Consider the following 20,428-nt stretch of genomic DNA (forward strand, 5'->3'; position numbering starts at 1 on the left):
TATTTCTATCAGGGTTGGTTGTATAAGAAAACCTCCTCTGTTAACCTTGGAGCCCAAACTGATTTCCCCTCATTGGACTCCGAAGGATTCCTTCCCTATCACTTCCTTGCAGATATATATATATATTTTCTTCACCATCTTCATCACTTCATATTGCAGGTCAAATCTTTACCAAATTTTCAAGTCACCGAAAGCTTTCTGGAAAATGTGCTAAAATGAACCATCTATTTTCTTTTCAACAAATTTTTTTAAAAAAGAAAACCAAATTCCTGACAAAGAATGATGAGGTTCCTTTTGCCCATCACCCCACCCTAACACATACACACACGCGCATGAAACTAAATGCACTCGCAACGATGCCCAGGGTCCGCATTTTTAAGGAGTCTTGCTTGTGACATTGGTAAGATGAAAGGGGAAATTCAGCCCAGAAACTGTACAAACATCACATAATTTGAGGCATTTGACCTGAATTATTTATTGTTTACTATATGTGTTATGGTTACAGGAAAAGAAATAATAATAATGATGGGATTGTTGGTGATTCTCGTTTTTTTCTTTATAATCTATTTATAGTTTTCATATTTTTTTACCATGAAAATATACCTCTTTTTCAGGTTTTATTAAGATTTTTGAGTTGAACTTGTAGTTCATTTTTCCTATTCTTGTTTTCTTTGTTTTATAATAATGATTGGTCTATAAAATATCATCTGAGTACCACTTTTGCCAGAATCTGTTAAGTTTTTGGATCTGCAGCATTCTCATGTTTATTTATTTTTATTTATTTATTAAAAGTTTCTGAGTACTTTGTAATAACCCAAAGGTTATCAAAAAGAGTCTTTAAAAATGTCCAGCTGGATATTTGTTTTTTTGTGTGTGTTTTCGTGTGTGTGTGTGTGTGTGTGTGTGTAAGGAGCCTATCTCATTCCTTTTGTTTTTAATATATAATTTTATTGAACTGTGGTCAGAAAACATAATATATTATTTTCTTTACAACATAATGGCCATTTTTTTGTGAATATGCCATGACTGAAATAAAAGTATATTTGCCCTTGGTTAGGTACAAAGTCTATATGTTTATATAACTTATGTAATGATAACATATAAGTCTATATGTTATCATTATATAATTCAAATATTCAATACCCTTAAATATTTTTTATCTGTTTAATCTCTTGACTACTGAACTAAGTCTGTTTAAGTCTCTACCATAACGGTGGAATAGTCCATTTCTACTTGTCTTTAAGGGCACTTGCTTCCTGTATATCTCAAAGATATATTATGATATATTAATATATTGATATAAGACATATTGTTATATGATATATCACTATGATATACTGATGTATTGCTCATGGTAATGGTTGTTAAATCTTATCGGCAAATTGTAACTTTATCAAATATAATAATTATCTTTTTGTCTTGAATTATTTTTTTGTCAGACTTTAATGTGGTAATGCTGTTTTAGGGTTTTGTTTTGTTTTGTTTTGTTTTGGTATTTACCCAGTATATCTTTATTTTTCACCCTTTATTCTCTATCTTTTTATGTCTGATTATTTTTACATGTCTGATTTTTATAACAAATTTGAGGAGAACATCTATGACTATTATATTATGAATAATCACGTTTTCTGTTTTCCTTGCCCCTTCTCTTTCTTCTCCGTCCATTAATATATTAATGTATTTGTCTTTGTTTCTTCTCCTATTGGCTTTTGTATGTATGTTCTGTTTCTTTAATTTTAGTGGATGTCTTTATACGTTTAAGCACTGTATTTAAACAAATCATTCTGAAAATGCCTAGAACTTGCTTGCATTTTCATCTATTTTTTTTTTCGCTAAGATATGTCTATGCTTAGCATTTCTCCACCCTACAGTACATGATAAAAATCAGAGCTGAATGAATTTTAGTGGGTTTTTATTTTAAATGTGATGCAAATTCCTTATGCTCCCTAAATTAAGATGAAACAGACACTGAGGTGATTCAAGTGGAATAGAGATTTTTACTACGTCAACAAAGGAATCTGCATTAAGTTGTAAATTCCAGGAAGTAGATCAGGTTGTTCATTTGATATTGAACACAGCCGCCTTTCCCAGTCTGGTCTTGCGAATCCACATCAGCTTACCTCTCACCCAACACTGCCCGTGGTAAAGGACCACTCTGAATGTAAGCGGGTCCTCTGAGTCATTCTGATGCACTGGAGCTTGAGATTTCCTGCACGAGACAAGCAGAGAGAGAAGGCCCTCACCCCAGAATGTCTAAGGAGCAGGCTTGAGAAGGGGCCCCAGAATTTGCATCTCTAATAAGTTCCCAAGTGGTGTACAAGACGCTGAGCCATGGAACCCACATGAGGAACAAATGGTCTAGTACAATAGTTCTGAACAGGAGCCCTGGGAACTTGTCTTGACTGTAATAGGCTAGATCTACCACCTCGGGAAAGCCATTTTCTCCTCCCAGATTCCAGGTTCCTCAAGTAAAAAGGAAGAGGAAGGCCCAGGTGGCAGCTGGTTCCGAGGGTCCAGCTAACTCTGGTTTGTTCGGTTTTTCTCTCTGTAAAGAGGCTGTGGTTTATTTTCTATCACATTTGATAAAAGAGAGCATCGCGTTATTGTATTCATCAGTGAGTTTGAGATAATTACATAAAGATTTTTTTTCTTTTAGTGTTTAGATACCAGTAAAAAATTCATACAAAAAGATACAAGAGATTTGCTAGAGGCAAAAAAGAAGGGAAGTAAAATGCAAGCAGAATAGAGAGTAGCGTCTATAAGGCATGCCATTAATATTTATATGTTTGTATAATGGGCCCCAAATTTGCTTCTGTGAATTCTTTTAGCAGTCAAGTTGAAGGAAAATGGTCAAAATAAGGTAAATGGTTTAGGAAATACAGCAAGTGCTGTGGTGATCCAAAGGCAAAGGAAAATACTTCTATTCAGGAAGGCTGGTTAAAACAGAGAGGACGATGGTACCAGGGAGCTTTGGAGATAAACCTGAAATGATGGGTACGGTTTGAAGGGATAAAGGTGGCAGGCACGACATTGCAAGCAGAGCACCGACTGCAAATCCACATATAAACATGGGAGACCTAAGGCCTATCTTAAGAACCTCGAGACACCCATCCTGTCTAGGGCAGGAATTTTGCTACCCCAGAACTTTTGACGATGTCTAGAGGTCTTTTTGGTTGCTGCAGTTGTGGGGCTGGGAGTGGAGCTGCTGTTGAGAAGCCCTCGTCTAGGGGGTAGCTACTTTGTGACGTTAATGAGGAAGATGATTGGAAAGTAGCTTAAGGACTTTAAATGATTTTTCTTGAAATAGAAGGTTGTGAGCAACCACTGAAGTCTTGTGAATAAGGGAAGGATGTCGCCCTTTAAGAAGCTAAGATGATGGGCTTTTTAGGAAGATGATGTGGCAAATGCATGGAGGTGACTGGAGGGGTACGAGATGAAGATGGAGCTTTGTAGACTAATTAAGCGCCTATGGCTCAGTATTTCAGGTGAGAGCTCATAAGTACTTGGACTTGAGAATGGGAAGGAAGTGCTTGTCTCCAGAGATGATTCAGAAAAGGGACGTACATGACTTGGCAACCGTTTAAATCACGGTGGAGGAGAAGGCGGCTGGAAGCATCAAAGCTGGTCTCGGCATGGCTGAATTAAGAAACAGAGGAATCGGAAGACTTCCCTGGTGGTCCAGTGACTGAGACTTCGGCTTCCGATGCAGGGGACGTGGGTTCCATCCCTGGTCAGGGAGTGAAGATCCCATATGCCTGGCAACCAAAAAACCAAAACGTAAAACAGAAGCAATATTGTAACAAATTCAATCAAGATTTTTAAAATGGTCCACATCAAAAAAAAAAAAAATTATAAAAAGAAAAAAAAAAAGAAACTGGAGTCAGGAGAGAGGGCTGATTGGAAGGTTAAAGAATACACATTGATTTTGAGGGTCGGCAGGTTATTTATAGGTAGACACATTCAGCAGGCTTCTGGAAGGCATATAGATTCAAAGTAACACTTCTGTGGACATTCCTAAACTCTTCCAGTTGAGCTGAATCCAGGTTACCACCCTCACTTGCAACAATGTAATCTTTTCATTCTGAGGCAGGAGGGGGCCCAGGCTTGGCCCTTCAGCAGTTCAAGGAACCACCAGTCTCATCCTAGCCGTGTCTTATTGGAGTTCACTAAATATTTAACAGTAGTCAAGGGCTGTCATGGGTATTGTTTACTACAGGTTGTGTCTGCCTCTGTGTACATCTTCCATGATTTCAGGGTTGTAAATTTCCAAGTCACACTGGTTCTCTGGGCACCAGCTCACATTTATGTAAATCACCTTCACATGCTGCTACACAGCCACTCAAGCCGGACGATTCAGCACATCCCAACATGTACATTTGAGATGGTTCCATGAATTGCAGTCTTTGTTCTAATCCTGCGTTGACTCATTCCCATGTATTTGCCATCACTCCTGCCGCAACTTGACCCACGGTGCTCTGTTAGCCTTGTTATACAGTCTTACTTTACAGCGGACAAAGGTGCTGCCCCTTCTCTGATGGCAGGAATGGAAGCAGAGGAGGCCAGGAATCAATCCATGCGCACAGCTGATGCACACCACGGCCAGAGATTGGCATCTTGACAGATTCATTAGACGGCTGCATGGACAGTTTAATTCCTTCTGACTTAGGCAAGGCACATTTTCTTCCATCTCAGGATTTCCTCATGCTGCCAGCTCCAGAGAATCATGCAATTCTGGAATCCACATACACTGTGTATTCCAACTATACTTTCACCACCCAATTTGAGTTTGTGCCACAAAGAGGAAGCATGATCTAAGGAAACTGAACTGTGGTTAGTTACGAAAATTCTACCCATGTCTCGTGACCTTTCTGTTAGTTGATTTGTCAAAGTGCTATCCCAGTTGCAGGAACACAGGTGTTCCATGAATCATGTTGACTGGGCTGGATTCGGTACCTGAGGTCTTGAAGGTACTTGTCTCCGCGTCCAAAAGTCAGACTCACCCAAGAAGATGAACCTATACCAGGGTGATCCAGTGTGAGACCTGTTGAAAGATTAATGTTACAAAAAGCCCTTCACAGGAGGGGGAAGGATAGGAGAAGGTATTTCCTTCTTATCTACCAGCTTCCACATGCCACGAAAGAAACAATTTCCAGGCAGACAAACTGGTCAGTGCCATGCTTGGTGTGGATGATTTTTCCAATGGATACATCAATCCTTCACTGACTCAGGACCCTGAGAAACTTACATCTCACTCGGCTACAACACTTCCTCACTGATGGAGAATCTGTCTCCTAGATATTTTGGCCTGGCTGCCAGGCCATCATTCCCTTCCTTGCTGCTTCCATTTTTCTGTACGAACTGCATTATTCACATTCCCAGAGGTTTATGGTAATCATCAGCAAATACTTTTGCAGCAGAAGGTAACATAGTGGGTGGCTTAAAAGTAAGAGAGACAAAGAAAAGCTTCATCAACCTCATAATTCTCTAGAACTTGTCCTGCTTCCCTGGCCCATTTGAAGGTGAAGTTTGAAAATTTTGTGTTTGAAGAAGATAAGGAATAAAGAGTGGAATGACAAAACAAACAAACAAACCAACCCTGAAAAATACGGTTTCTTGAAAAACTATGGAAAGGATCGAGACTCCATGTATAAAGGGATTAAGATGGCTGAATGAATGTTTTATTGAATCATTTGGACTTAGAGGCAGATAAGCTGCTCCCTGAGGCTCTGTAAGGGCCTTCCAGAAAGTTACAGGTAACAAATTAATTCCTTAGGGGCCTTAAAAGGAGAACACACCTTTAGAAATTCTCTTTTCTTCCAGGTAAAACCTAGTCAGTCTTAATCTTTCTTCCCTCTTGTTTTCCTAATCTGGAACATCTTTTAGAAAATGTCACTCAGCTATTAAAAAAAAAAAGAACAAAATAATGCCATTTGCAGCAACATGGATGGACCTAGAGATGATCATACTAAGTGAAGTAAGTCAGACAAAGAAAGACAAATACCATATGATATTGCTTATATGTGGAATCTAAAAAAAAATGATACAAATGGGCTTATTTACAAAACAGAAATAGACTCACAGATGTAGAAAACAAACTTATGGTTACGGGGGAGGAGGGGGAGAGGGATAAATTGGGAGTAGAGCTCAGGGAGCTCTACTCAATACTCCGTAATAACCTATATGGAAAAGAATCTAAAAAAGAGTGGATATATTTCTGTGTATAACTGATTCACTTTGCTGTACACCTGAAACTAACACAACATTGTAAATCAACTATACTCCAATAAAAATTTAAAAAAAAAGAAAATGTCACCTTCAGCCTCTAAAATTCAGCAGCAGTGATATGATTTTACAGAGATACAATTAAAAGTATGCCATTAATAATATCTGAGATTTATGGCAAGTGTTTCCAGTGGTCTTCCTGACCCAAAGAATGCTCCTGTTCAGACTTTGTCAAAGATGACCACCAGGGCTGAGTTGGGAACCGACGCCCATCAGTCCTTGAAAATCACTTTAGTCTGACTGCTCCCGGGAATTACCGCCTAGGCTTCCCAACTTTTCACACACGTTTTATGCATTCACACATACAGACACACACTAACATCAGCTCTATGTAGCCCTGTATTATTTTCGATTGTGTCTTTAACGGCTTCCTCTGTCCTGTTCTTCCCTCTGACAATCTGAGATGAAAAAGCTCCACTCATGTTCTCACCTATTCTTTCCTCCATGAATGGAAAAGAGATTTAAGTCTACAGATTAAATGAAGTGACCTCAGGTTCCTGCTAAACCTTCCTTTAGTGTCACTTAGGAACCATAATTAGTAAACAATTTACACTGAGAACTTCAAAGTAATTCATAAGCTACCTGTATTAATCTAGAAATTACTGAAAAAAAAAATCTGAGTTTATTTCCCTGTGTATAAGCAGGCTGAGTAACGGTTACCTTGCATGACATTTAAGTGTCTTGACAAATTCCATTTAATCTGTCTAGGTCAGGACCTCTAAAAAAGACGACTGAGTAAAAGCACTTTTATTTGGCAGTCCTCCACAAAATACACCCAAAACAACAAAATTAACCAAAAAAAAAGGAAAGAAAAGAAAGAAGAAATCTTTTCTTCAATGGAATGAGGACGCCGTCAGCTGGAACACTGATGAATGTCTGCCAAGCACAATGAAAGCTGGATCGTTCTGAAGAGGGCCACGAAGAGAAACTAGATCTTCAGGTCTTAAGCCATGTGGCTGATTTTTTTCCTTAAAAGTGAAAAAATCAAAGGTCCAACCAAAGACCATTTTTCTTGGAAAACCAAAATGTAGGAGCATGAGCTGGCCCAGGAAAATAATCACACCACCATCTAATTCCATAGAGTCCCAGTTCCAGCCACCGAGCATCAGGGAGATGCTAGGCACAGGGTAGATGTAATGTCACCACCATTTTCCAAGATTTAACATTCCAACTAGAGAGATGTCTTGAGGGAGGCAAGCTGGAGATGGGAAGGAAAGCAGCACTGTTCTCTGTAACTGTTGCTCTCCAAACCAGAATCGTGGAAAAACAGAAAAAAGGACAACAACAAAAATGATCATGGAACAGAGCATCCATAATAGTCGGACCAGAACAAGAAGAACAGAAAAAACTAAGGACATATTCCCAAAGCAGAGGGCGGACAGATTAGGTGAGAAAATGTTCTGAGTAAGAAGCCTCTGAGAGATGGGGCAGATGGACACTAGCACAAAGCCCGGCATTTATGAGGCACTTAGTAAATATTCCCTGGGAGATGGAAAGAAGGAAAGAAGGAAGGAAAGGAGGGAAGGGAGGGGGAGAGCAGTGAGTGGCAAGCAAGTGGCAGGTGCCTACCCATCCTTGTTTCCAGGGTTACACCCTTGCCACATATAGACGAAGCCTTTGTTTCTTTTTTGGTTTTCTACCAAACATCTCAAGGCCATGTGACATTCTGGGTGTATCTACATCTGGGCCAGAAGGGTACATTGTGTTCTATCTTTAACTCTCAGGGCATACAGGAATAGTCTAGGTCTCCTGAGAAGTCCTGGGATGATCAACAGATATAATTTCTCTTGCACACTTCTTTGAGCAAATCATTAAAAATAACGGAAATACATTTACTTTCAACAAAGGGGCTCTCTTTGGATTCCATGAGGATGAGGATGAAGAATATGTATTTACATTTTAATTGGTGTCAAAATAAATATTTGTATTGGTGGCAAAGTTAGAAACACGTTAACTTTTAAACCCATGCATTCTAAAAGTGACATATGTCTTATTAGTACTTTTCAGAGTTTCTTAAACTTTCTTTGGCTCAGTTTTCTCATGTATAAAATGGTGATAACAGTATCTACCACGCATGGTGTGAGGATGTAAACGAAAGGAATTTACAAAACATTTATCACGGTGTCTGATACATTGTAAGTGTCTGATTTCCCCGTTTTAGACAGGACCCTAATTTAATAATATTTTCTGTGTCTATCTTTCCCAAAGTACTTTGGAACCACTTCTTTTTTAATCCACATTAGAGTATTTGAACACAGTAAGGTAGAGAAAGTAAAATCTAACACTTCTAAAATGTTTGAAATAATTCATTCAACTTAAAAAGAAATACCAGAAAATGAAGGGTCATCGACGTAGACTGAAGGTATAGTATATGTTTGTTCTTTACAGTTTGAACAAAGTCCAAAGGGGATCTTTTCCCTCTGACTTCCTGTATTTGCTTCCTTTCACTTATCAATGTCAGCAAATCCAAGAGGGTAGATCAGCTTCAGGCACTGGTGAAAGCAAACAGTCTAAGTGGGGGAGTTGTTGGAAGAAGTCTCCCTGCCAAGCGCAGTACTGATGGTGGATGGGGCTCCCTGCAAAAAGCCCTTGGCTGAGGTGCGGCGCTGAAATCGGCAAAGCTGGCCTCCCGTTACCAGAACCTCAAGAGGGAATAATCGCTGTCTTGCCTGTCAGCCTGTTCATGAGGTAATTCCCAACCAGGGCAGTAGCACTCTCCAGAGTGTGTTTGGGAATATGTGTGGGTATTTTTGGATTTCACTATGACTGGAGGATAATTCTAATATTTAACGTCAGGGATCCAGGGATGCTCCACTCCTGCAATGTGGAAAAAAGTATCCCATCCAATTTGCAGTCTCATGCATTAAAAATACTGCGATACACACACACGCATGGGCACGTACATATATGTCTATATAATACATAAATTATATATACGTATGAAGAACAAAAATGAATTCCATCTCAGGATGTCGATAGCAACCAGGGTTCTTGGCCTTCTTTAATAAATAGAAATTGATTAGAGGCCAGACAAGAAATTCAGGCAAGGTTTTATTGGGGCCCCTGCTGCAGCCGGGGGGAGCGACAACAAGTAACAGGTTCCCCCGAGGGGGTGCGAACTGGTTCCTAATATGGGGTGAGGGAAGGGGTGTGTGCAGGGGTCAGGCGGGAGGGGTGGCTGAGGTGGTCTGCCCACCCCTTAGGTGGTGTTGAGCGCAGGGGGCCTGCGCAGGACCCTGCTTTTGCTCCCATCTCTTCAGAAGTCGCAATTGGTCTTTTTGGCCTTTTTGTATCTTGTTGTCCATAATTTGCCCGAACTGCACATGCACACGGTTACTTTTAGTCCCTCATAGTTTCTTTGTGTTTTGTTGTTCAAGGAGACATGTGTCCAGGTGCAAGCCCTGCAGCAGAGGGTCCCAGGTCCCAGGTCCCAGCCTGTCTCAGTGTTAACATAAGTAAAGGCATAGAATGACGGATTGATGCACTTCGTAACAGTGGAGCTGCTTAGGGATTCATTCCTCTGTCCCTGAATGTTGATTCTCAGATCACTCTCCATTCCATCGGACCCAAGATGCAACTCTTGGGGATCAAGTTGCATGTCCCCACCACACTCAACTTCTGTTAAATATTTACAATGGCAACAGATATCTGAGAATCATAACTTGCTATTTGTTTTTTTTCTTTTAACCTCAAGGTTTAAAGGTTCTCCCTTAAAGAAGCCTTTGTGAGAAGACCACTCTGGGTAGCTGGTAAATCTGTGTGTGAGCCCTCATGCAATGCATTGTCTTCAGGAATGGATGCTTTTTCAGGAAAGATTTTTGTAGGTGGTTCTTTTTTGTTCTGACATTGTGTTTATATTGGGCTCCATCCCCACATTTTTTTTCATGTAGTTGCATTTTCAGAAAGCCAACTCATAACAAGATATGTATTTTTCTTTGTCCTATACCGGGGTGGGGCCTCTTCTTATTTATATACACTGTCAAAAACAGATGCTATAGAAACACAAACTCTTATTTTTGGTGGCAACGTGTCTTTCCTAACTTCATGCAGACCTGAAGGAAATTATATCCTAAGAAAATGGAAGATGGCAACACACTGGTGAAAACTCCGTTTGAAGAATATATTACTTAAGAGCTGTATTGTTCAGGTGAAGCACTTTTAGGCCTTTTAAAAATGGCTTCCTTAGGTTTGGTTATTATGGATGTATTCTCCCCAGCAGTGTCAGGGCCATTTCCTGATTCTTGCCAGCCAAAAGTTGCAACATCAAAGAAAAAGGAGCAGAGTTTTATGAAAGTATTTTCCTGGGAGTTTTCGTTATAAATTAGGAGGGGGAAGAGAGAAATTTTAATGTGGATCAAACTCTTGCTTGTTGTCAGAGTAACTATTGCAACAATTGAGTAGCTCGTGTGTTGCCCAATTTGACGGCAGGCTCCAAAAGTCAAGAGTGTCCTTAGATTGTATGTATTTTAACATGCATCTTCATAGCATTATTTTATTTGTGAACGATGCAAGTAAAAATGCTTGCATGTAGTTCTAGCTGTATCTACCTTATTAAGTGCTTTATTTCTTGGAAGAGGAATTTTCTTTCAATCTAATATGAGCATATCTTCATCAGAGTCAAATTCTCCATTAGAAACATTGTTGTTGGTTTTTTTTTTTAACTTTTTTTTTAGAGCAGTTTTTTTTTTTTTTAAGAATTTTTTTTTCTTTTAATTAATTAATTAATTAATTAATTTTTGGCTGTGTTGGGTCTTCGTTTCTGTGCGAGGGCTTTCTCCAGTTGCGGCGAGCGGGGGCCACTCTTCATCGCGGTGCGCGGGCCTCTCACCGTCGCGGCCTCTCCCGTTGCGGAGCACGGGCTCCAGACATGCAGGCTCAGAAGTTGTGGTGCACGGGCTTAGTTGCTCCGTGGCATGTGGGATCTTCCCAGACCAGGGCTCGAACCCGTGTCCCCTGCATCGGCAGGCAGACTCTCAACCACTGCGCCACCAGGGAAGCCCCCAGAGCAGTTTTAAGTTCACAGCAAAACTGAGAGGTAGGTAGGTACAGAAATTTCCCACACATGCAAAGCCTCCCCCTTTATACACATCCCCCATCAGGGTGGTACATTTGCTAGAACTGATGAACCTACACTGACACATTGTAATCACTCGAGGTCCACAGTTTGCATTACAGTCACTCTTGGTGTTGGTATTTTATGGGTATCACAGTATTTTAATGCTCATATTTTAAGGCAGATATTGAGTTCCTGAGATCACATAACATCAGAATATTCTCAAGCATCCACCTACGCCCCTGGAAGAAGTTATGTCAATGATCAGAAGTTCTATTTTGCTTGTCACGCTCTTTCTATTTTACCCTTGCTTTCACATTCAATTCCACTTCCTGATTCTCTCTCAGACTGGAAGTGCCAAAATGCAGCAAGGAAGTCCAGCTCTCCTCTTCCTAGAAACAAGAAGGTTTAAGAAAACATAAAACTCATTGTGAAATTTCTAACCCAGTTGCACAAAGGCAACGGTTTCTAATTCAGAATGTTCCAAGGGGTGGTCTCCTGTGGGAGAAACCCTGTGCATGCTTTTTGTTGAACTTAATGAAGCTATGCTAAGACGTTGCAGAAGAGCTTGGGATATTCACCAAAGGGTACCAGAGGATACCTCTAATCTGAACCAACCATCGTGTGCCAACCTAGCCACAGCTCTCAGGAAGCCGCTGGTGTTCCGGGCCCCGCAATGTGACTCCCGTGACGTACTTCTGAGATGTCAAATAAGGGTACTATCTGTTTGTGTAAACAAATATACTTTAAAGTGTCAACTCTTTCCCTTGGGCCATACATACCCTATTTTAAATACTGTATCTGATAAACTACAGAAGTCATCGTGATGATTATGGTATCTAATTTGGTAGCAAACAGACCCTCCTTGAACTCTGAGCACAAAAGTCTATTTATTGAGATAAAAAATTAACGTGTTGACATCCTATGTGGCCTGTAAATATGCGAACATAAAAGAAAGAGAAAGTGCTATTTTCTAGAGTCAAGCATTTTTCACTCTGAAACAGAACCATCACATTCAACCTTCTTACTCAACCCAAACCAGATGCAGATCCTGTGAATTAAAATGACCAGCATATCAGTACTGTGCATTCTAAAAGTCTGTTACTTTCCTTTTTTTTTTTAATTTTATTTATTTATTTATGGCTGTGTTGGGTCTTCGTTTCTGTGCGAGGGCTTTCTCTAGTTGCGGCAAGTGGGGACCACTCTTCATCGCGGTGCACTGGCCTCTCACTGTCGCGGCCTCTCTTGTTGCGGAGCACAGGCTCCAGACGTGCAGGCTCAGTAGTTGTGGCTCATGGGCCCAGTTGCTCCGTGGCATGTGGGATCTTCCCAGACCAGGGCTCGAACCCGCGTCCCCTGCATTGGCAGACAGACTCTCAACCACTGCACCACCAGGGAAGCCCCTACTTTCCTTTCCTCTTGATTTCCATAAAATGCTGTCCTACTCAGGCATGTGACGTTGGCATTCTAATTACTGTAGCACTTGTGGCTTGACTTTTATGTTTTATATCCTCTGGACATCTCAAGTTCTAAGGACTAAAATCCTGACGGTATTTTAAATAAGTTCTTCAATAGTTAATAGAATAAGACATTAGCGCATCTACACTTTGAAAACTGGTTTGACTGAATTAGATTTTTGTAATAAATCACATACAATGAAAACGCTGTGTCTTCACAGCTAAGACAAAAAACAAGGAATTTTTCACTTTGCAAAATGTGGCTGTGTAGATACATCGTGTTTATCTCATACCCCATCTTCCAAGTCATTGTTCTTCCTTAGATAACATCAGTATCGGCAGTTTATCTAGTACTTTGACCTCTTTTACTACTTAAAACCATAGGGCCTGGCTTCCAAGAAGATTTATAGGGCAGAGCTACAATTCAGTACCTATTCTAGCTCTCTTCATTGCCTCTTAGAAAACAACTATATTTAGAGAAGGATTTCACCAGTCTTAGACTCTAGAGTTTGGTGTATAAACACAATTCAAATGTCCTCACAATTTTTCATATAAGCAAAAAGAGAACACAGATCTGAGTTAGTGCTATAATTACAGTATCAAACACTGTGTGTGTGTGTGTGTGTGTGTGTGTGTGTGTGTGTGTGTGTGTGTGTGTGTAGGAAATTCTTTCAAAACCATACCAAAATGTTTACGGTACTCACCTCTGGGTGATGGAGCTATGAATCATTTTATGTTCAGCATGGAAATTTTATGGATTTGCAGTACTCTGTAACAACTAACAAGTTAACATCAGAGGGATACAAAGGCTTAGAATGTCATCAGTGAAATGCAATTAACATCTACTTTCTGTCGGAAGCCCTTAATTTCATAATCGGCATACCAACTTATTTGTCAGAAGTGTGGGCTGCTAGTCAACCAACAAGAGCCCATAGTAATATATGGTTTGTAACAAGGAAGAAAAACATAGCACAGTGTAATAGAGCAAAGCCAGGGGAAGTTATAAACATGGAACAAATTTTGAAAAGAGCTGCAGCTACTGAGTGAAACATGTTTTTGTCTGGTGAAAAGGGTGTTAGTTAATCTACAGTCAGCCTTTTATTTAAAATTTATTTTTAATTGAGATAACATTGACTTACAACATTACCTAAGTTTCATGCGTAGAACATTAATATTTCTAGTTCTAACTACAGCGTGCTCACCACAAAAATTTTAGTTTCCATTCATCTGGGATCAACTGTACGGTAACAGTTTTTTAAGAGTGGTACCTCAAAGTATGAACACGACCTTGAAGGCAAATTGCTATTTTAATAGAAAATCTGAGCGTCTGTAGAAAAGGATTGAGGTGGTTTGTAGAGATGAATTTAGCCAACCTCTGCCAGGGTTAATTACATACTCAGCATTTCACTTACCGAGATAGTATTCATTTGTGTTACTTTTGACCTTTAGTGTTTGTTGTTCTGTAGTCTTTGCATTCTTCTTCAAAACAAGACTCCTTAGACTTTTTCCAAAGGCTGGTACTGACAAGCAGAGCCTAAAATCCATAGAGGGCTTGCAGTGATTACCATGCCAGAGTTTGTGGAGCGGGAATTTGGTCATATATATGTTGTATGTCATCTGTAGTTTTATTTTTCTAATTCTGTACTCCAGACTTTCATTTATTCCACTTGAAAGAGCAGGTTGCTTAATTTTATTTTTCTAATTCTCTATTTCGGACTTTTACTTATTCTACTTCAAAGAGCAGTTTGCTTATTCCTTTCTCTTGCAAAACAAAGAATCTTTGTGATACGGAAAAAGAACCTTGATTTCGAGGGCCACATAAGGGCACATCTATTGGAAAGCTTCTCCTGACCATCACTGAGGGCAAAGTGCTCCCAGCTTGCAAAGTCTACGGCTGTCCCTTCCTGAAGACCCGTGTGACAAAGCCGTCAGGCAGAGGCAGTGATCTCCCGCCACCACACTGGGCGAGAGTCTGAACATTGGTGACCTCTCCGTATAAGTGCCTGTCTTGCTGCTCCAAGCAAGGCTGCTACCCTTTGGCCGTTGGTAACCAGAGACGCAGGATTCTAGTGCTGGGCTTTATAACGAAGAATGCTGATTTCAAGGGCTTTCCTTCCGAATTGACTCTGTGAGGTGTGGGGATAACCTGCACACAACCTAGACACTGTCCTTTATAATGACCCATCTGATTAGGCATTTTCCTTTTCTTAGCATCGACTGTACTGTCATGTACTAAAATATAGACCTCTAGTTACGTACAACCCAGAAACTGGCGGGGGGCATGAGAAGTAAAGGACATCCCATACTTATTTCCCATTTTCCGTCATATCTTTGCAGTCGTAAGAAAGAGTCTAGAGCTTCACATATACTGTCCGCCCTGTCTGGCATGTAGCATCATCCCGGAAACCTGACCTGGTTGACTACTAGTCACATCTCAATCCAATCTCCACTTCCTCAGGAAGGCTCCTCTGATCTCCAACCTGTGTTTTCATAGGAATGGTAATTTTCCTTCATAGGAAAAATTTTAAATTTGCAAATACACACGTGCTCACATGACTTTTTTTTTTGGTGATGGTCTTAAATCATCTTTGGCAATAGATTTAAAGCCCCATGATAGTAAGAAGTTGGTCTGTTTCCCTGACGTGGTATCTCCCCTCCGTGGAGTCCCATGACTTGGAACATAACAGGTGCTCAATAAATATTTATGGGATGGATGAATGAATTGAGTGAATAAAAATAAACAAACGGGAACCTTCTTTATTCTGATTCTCCTGCCAATCTCTAGCTTTTCTTTTCATTTTCTTTAGCCACTTCTTTTGCCCATCTCCTTAAATGTTATTTTTCCTCAAAGTTCTTTCATCTCTCTTATCATTCTATCCATTTCCCCTGGTTAATTTCATTCATCCTTGAGGCTTCCGTCCACCATATGTACGGTGACTCCTGAGTCTGTGTTTCCTAACTTGACCTTTTCCTTGAGTTTAAAATGACCTTTCTACCTTCCTTTTCAACAACTAGATAAGACTGTCTAGACAACTCCAGATCCACATCTGAAGTGAAGTCAGTTCTTGCCTCCCCCCATCCTCCTCCTATCCTGCTCCCTCATAGAAACTTCCCTTTCCAAACTGCCCAAACTAGAAAATTGAATATTATCCTTGATTCTTCCCTCTATTTCAACATCCATCGGTCACCCCATTTCATTAGTTTCACCTCCAGATTATCTCAAGAAACTTTTCCCTTCATTCACTCCCACTGTCTCTGTCTTAGCAGAGACTTTCACGTCTCACCTGAACAACTTCCGCCATGTTTTTCCCACCTCCCATCCCATGCCAACTAATCCATTTTCCTTCCTGTGCTGCCAGGTTTATTTTTCTTTAACACAAATCTGCTTTTGCCTTCTACTTAAGAATGCCTTCAATGACTGCTCACAGAATGAATTTCCACAGTTATCACTGAAGTGATCAAGTCAACAGCTTCAATCTCTTTCATTCTGTCTCTGCTCCAAAGTTTTCTATGTTTTTTTTTATGCATAGTGGATATTTTCACAGGTCTCTGCATGTATATGTTGTTTGTATGTGTTAGTATATGTTTATTGTTCTGACTGGAAAGCCCCACCTTTACTTTTCTAGACCAAACAGTCTCTCACTCATGCTGGGAATCCCAGTGCTATCTCTGCGGAAATGATTTTCCTTTTTTCCTTGAGTAGAATTCATTGTTCCCTTATTTGTCCCCCTATAGAAATTTATCTGAATTTTTAAGCTAGCACTTCTTCAAAACTGAGGAACGAATCCAATTCTCAGGGTCCAGAGCTATCCCTGAAACAGTTATGATGGGTAATTTTTAATTTAACAAACACTATACCATTCTTATTATGTTCCAGGCTGTCTTGTGTTTACAAATATTAACTCATTGAATCTTCCTAGCAACAGATGACATAGGTACTATTACTATTCCCACTTACCAGGTGAGAAAACTTAGATGCGCAGAGTTGAAGTAACTTGCTCAAGGTCACACACAGGCCAGAATTTGAACCTAGACTGTCCAGCTCCTGAGTCGATGATCTTACCAACTCCAGGGCTATGCCGTGTCTTTCAGATGAATGCTTGTCTACAGGGCATGTGTGTCAGCAGAATTTCAGGCGGATGGAATCGTTTCAAAGCCATTAGTAGGGGATCAGTCTCCTTGTTGTTCATGAAACCATGTAGCCATGGAGGGGAGTAGCTAGACGTTTCCTTTGAACTGCAGTGCTGGATTCAGGCAGCTGCTCAGGGTCACATGCGATCTCTTCATTCACATAGTGCAAAGCCCAGAACAGCATGCTCCGAACTGGACCTAGTGTCTCCCCGAGGGGAGGAGATGGCCGGCTCTCATCACGCTTTATGAAGCTGCATGCTAAATGGAGCTCGAGTTGCTCGGAGACTAGGTGTTCCTATATCTTATGGTTGTCCCAGGATATTTCCTGGAGCAGAGCTCAGCAGTTGAAAGTCCACGGCTTGGGCATGACTTTTTCTTTCCTGGACAAGTTGGCTTTGAGATGGTTGAACATGTTCCAAAATGTGTAGGCTATACGTAAACCACGATCTTTTGAGGTTATTTTTTTTTTCTTTTTTTTCTGATGGAATGGCACCACTCCATGGTCAGCTACCTTTGGTGATTATCTATCGCCTAATGGTTATGTAATATGTTTGGACCATAGGTATAGGTAATAATGTATTTCAGCCTTTAGGCTACTATTCCTTTGATGAATAATTCGTTAGGTGAAAAGAAGAATCATCGCTCTACAAATAGACTAATCATGCATCTCATGTTTTAGCTTTGTATTTTTCTTCTAATTAGAAAAGTAATCATTTCAAAAGCAATACAGTCACTACATACTTACTCTTCAAACATTACAGAAAGCAGATTAAAAAGGCTTCTATAGGGGCTTCCCTGGTGGCACAGTGGTTGAGAGTCTGCCTGCCAATGCAGGGGACACGGGTTTGAGCCCTGGTCTGGGAAGATCCCACATGACGCGGAGCGACTAAGCCCGTGAGCCACAACTACTGAGCCTGCACGTCTGGAGCCTGTGCTCCGCAACAAGAGAGGCCGCGACAGTGAGAGGCCCGCGCACCACGATGAAGAGTGGCCCCCTCTTGCTGCAACTGGAGAAAGCCCTCGCACAGAAACGAAGACCCAACACAGACAAAAATAAAATATAAATAAATTAAAAAAAAAAAAAAAAGTCTTCTATAAGTACCTTTTCAAAGACAACTGTAACTAATAGTTTGGTATACTCCTCTCATTTTTAATGCATACACATATATATTTATCATATTATTATTGATAACAATTGTAAACAAAATTAGATTATATTATAAATACCATTTTAAACTTTGCTTTTTAACTGAGCAATAATTATTGAGTACAAAAGAACTCAGGAAGTGTTACATCATATAATTTCTCTTGTACATGGGAATCTGATAGATTAATACTGCCTATTTCATATCTCCCAAATGTTCTGTATTGTAGTGATAAATTAAAACAACATTTGACATGGAAAAAAAAATTGTCACCTTAAGTAACAAAAATGAAAGTTTCTCTAAACTTCCTCCACTTCATTCTTGGAATGTTCTTGACCACTGAACTGAACCAATAAATTACACAGGAACTTTGCTATCCATCTTTAATTTAAACACATTCACAAATCTGTCAATCAACTTACTCACGTGATTCATCCGCATTACCCATCTGTTTATTTGCATATGCATTTCAGGGCCTTCCCATCTTGAGAGCTCTAACCTCTAACACTAACCTCAAACAAACAAACAGAAAACAAAATGCTTGCCTAAGCTCCTGTTAAACTTTCATGGCAAATAATTTTAATAATTTGAATTAAACTCACACACACAAATAGATGGAAAAACCCACTTCTATGGATAGGATAACAATGACTAGGGTTTACAATGATTTACTCTTTTATTAGACCTTTGCCACCTTCCATAATTAATTTTTAAACACTTCAGAACACCTGGAAATATTGTTTCTGCAAAGGGTAACTTTCCCTTAAAGAGATGCAGAAAAATTGTAGCACCGTCAGAAGACAGTGATCAGAATAGATCATACCAATTAAAACTATTTGAAGAATATGGGCACATAGCCAGGATAACAGAATAACAGAATAGGTCTCTTTTCCCCTCCCCCGACCCCTTCCTTCCCGTCTCCCCTTCTCTGTCTCTTTCTCCCTCCCCGCCTTCCCCTCTCCCTCCTGCTGTATGTAAGTTTGAAGGTTGGCTGGCAGCAGAGCTGAAACAGAAAAGCTGTACTAGGGACAATTGAATAATAACTGTATTTAACCATGTAAAAATTAGCTTCCTTTCTCTCTCTCTCTCTCTCTCCCTTCCTTCCTTCCTTTCTCTCTCTCTCTTCCTTCCTTCTTTCCTTCCTTCCTTTTTTTCTTTCTCTCTTCCTTCCTTCCTTCCTTCCTTCCTTTCTTTCTCTCTTTCTTTCCTTTTTTCTGCCTGCCATAAGGGGCTAAATTAGAATTAATGAAAGAAAACTCAAGGAACCAGATCTCAATATAAGGAGATTTATTTGCAGTCAGATATGAATAAAACTGGTTGTTTGCATTGAATGGTAATAAGGATGATCATGTTGGTATTATAAATGACATAAAAAATAATGGTTAACCTGTATTGATCTTTGTCAGGTACATTACATGCATTATCACATTTAATCCTTACAATAATGTCAGGAACTAGCTATTTTTGTTATCCCCACTTTACAGATAGGGAAATCGTGATATTAAAACTTAGTCCATGTCTCACATGTGATGAGCTTGAATGTAGAGATAAAGTGCATTACAGGGGAGTATCTCACTGTAGAGACTAAACTCATAAGTACTTTGCTATGCTGAGTGGTAGTGAATCATCTATTACTGAATTAGCCTTTGAATCATCTGTATAAATATTTAGTAATCTCTTCAGCAAATGCTCAAAACCATTGTGATAATAAGAATGCAGTGGGATTCAAACAGATGTTGAATTGTTGGGTTAGACTTCATTGGTTTCATATTTTATGACCAATAAAGCACAAAGGTCAGAATTTCTGGGTTGGTAACTTTAGAAGCCTTCTTCAAACGTCTTCATAATTATTATGAATCCTCCCTCCCCATACACACACACACACACACACACACACACACACACACGTTTCAGAGCCTGCTTCCCATTCCTGGTACATGGAGCACAGCTTAAAAATCAGTAGACTTTGCACAGATGTAGAAAACAAACTTACAGTTACCAAGGGAGAAGGGAGGGAGGGGTAAATTGGGAGATTGGGATTAACATACACACATTACTATATATAGAATAGGTAACTAATAAGGACCTACGGTATAGCACAGGGAACTCTACTCAATACTCTGTAATGACCTATATGGGAAAAGAATCTGGAAAAAGACAGACATATGTATGTGTAGAACTGAATCACTTTGCTGTACAGCAGAAACTAACACAACATTGTAAATCAACTCTACTCCAATATAAAATTAATCTAAAACAAAAGAACTTAAAAAAAAATCAGTAGGGCTTCCCTGGTGGTGCAGTGGTTGAGAATCTGCCTGCCAATGCAGGGGACACGGGTTCGAGCCCTGGTCCGGGAG

Source organism: Balaenoptera physalus, assembly GCF_965194825.1.
Source record: "Balaenoptera physalus genome assembly, chromosome: 20".
Lineage (NCBI taxonomy): Eukaryota > Metazoa > Chordata > Mammalia > Artiodactyla > Balaenopteridae > Balaenoptera > Balaenoptera physalus.